Source organism: Octodon degus, unplaced genomic scaffold (genome assembly GCF_000260255.1).
Source record: "Octodon degus isolate 3935 unplaced genomic scaffold, OctDeg1.0 scaffold00256, whole genome shotgun sequence".
In the NCBI taxonomy this organism is placed as follows: Eukaryota; Metazoa; Chordata; class Mammalia; order Rodentia; family Octodontidae; genus Octodon; species Octodon degus.
This window is the reverse complement of record NW_004524832.1, coordinates 2,248,461-2,250,137: the sequence shown is the minus strand read 5'-3', so window position 1 is coordinate 2,250,137 and position 1,677 is coordinate 2,248,461. Positions and strand designations below refer to the sequence as shown.

Below are 1,677 nucleotides of genomic sequence, written 5' to 3'. Positions count from 1 at the left end.
CAAGACTACTATACCCTGCAAAACTCTCTTTCAAGTTTGATGGAGAAGTGAAATACTTTCATGACAAAGAACAGCCAAAAGAATTTCATGATGACAAAGCCAACCCTACACAGGCTACTGAAAGAGGTTCTAGAGAGAGACCAAAATGGTCAGAACTCCACAAATGAGATCAGAAGCAACCAACTAAATAGAGCAGGCAATTAAACTCAGGAGAAAAAGGAATAAACGACAACAGGTACATAACATGTCAATCGTAAGTCAGTACATCTCTATTCTAACCATCAATGTAAATGGACACAATTACCAATTAGGAGAAATAGACTGGCACAGTGGATTAGGAAACAAAATCCAACAATAGGCTGTATACAAGAAACACATTTAACTCATAAAGACATTGAAAGTCAAAGGATGGAACACAATCCTACATGCCCCGGTCCCTCAGAAAAAAGCAGGGGTAGCAATTCTATTCTGAGACAGTCTCAACTTATAGCCAACCATTACCAAGCGAAATAAAGAAGGCCACTATATACTGGTTAGAGGAAAAATTCAACAGGAAGAGGTAGCACTCATAAATATGTATGCACCAAACACGGGAGCACCCAGCTATATAAAGAAAATCTTAATGGACATGAAAAATCTAATATCCAATACCACAATTCGAGCAGGAAACCTTAACACCCCCTAATCTCTAAAAGACAGTCAACCAGACAAAAACTTTGCAAAGAAATAACAAAACTGAACTAGAGCTTGAAAGAAATGGACTTGGTGGACATATACAGAGTGTTCCACCCAAACACAGCTGAATACACATTTTTCTCAGCTGCACATGGGACATTTTCTAAAACAGACCACATAGGGTCCATAGGTCATGCTTAAGTATATGTAAGAAAACAGAAATTATCCCATGCACATTATCTGGCAACAGTGCAATGAAACTGGAACTAAATGACAAACCAGAGAAAAACCTTAAATACTGGAAATTAAATGACACCGTACTCAGCGAACAGTAGGTCACAGATGAAATTAAACAAGAAATTCAACAATATCTACAATTCAATGACAATTCAAGCATAACTTATCGTAATTTATGGGATGCGATGAAAGCAGTTCTCAGAGGGAAATTCATAGCTATGAAATCACACATAGGAAAACAGAACAGGAACAAATAAATACCCTAATGATGCACCTTCAACAATTAGAAAAGGAAGAGCAAACTAAACCCAGAGCCCAAAGACAGGAGGCAATCATAAAGATTAGAGCAGAAATTAATTCAATTGAGATGATGAAAACAATTCAAAGAATTAAAAAGGCAAAAAGTGGTTCTTTGAAAGATTAAATAAAATCGATAAGCCTATAGCTAACCTCATCAAAGAGAAGAAAGAAAAATTCAAATAAAAGCAATAAAGAATGAAAAGGATGTAATTACCTCAGACTTGGTGGAAATTCAGAACATTATCAATAGCTACTTTGAGAGTCTTTACTCTCACAGAATAGAAGACACAAAAGAAATGGACACATTCCTAGAAATGTATAAATTACCATAACTGAATTGACAAGATATAACCACTCTCAATAGCCCAATAACAGCCAATGAAATACGAGTTGTAATTAAAAACCTACCGGTAAAGAAAAGTCCAGGTCCAGATGGATTCACAGCTGAATTCTACAAGACATTTA

The 1,677-nt window shown here is 36.0% G+C and overlaps 1 protein-coding gene across 1 annotated transcript in view; it reads left to right on the top strand.

Moving 5' to 3' along the window:
- Window positions 1–1,677, top strand: part of Kiaa1109 (KIAA1109 ortholog) — a 231,795-nt gene that overhangs the window by 111,083 nt on the left and 119,035 nt on the right. The gene's annotated exons all lie outside the window — the stretch shown is intronic.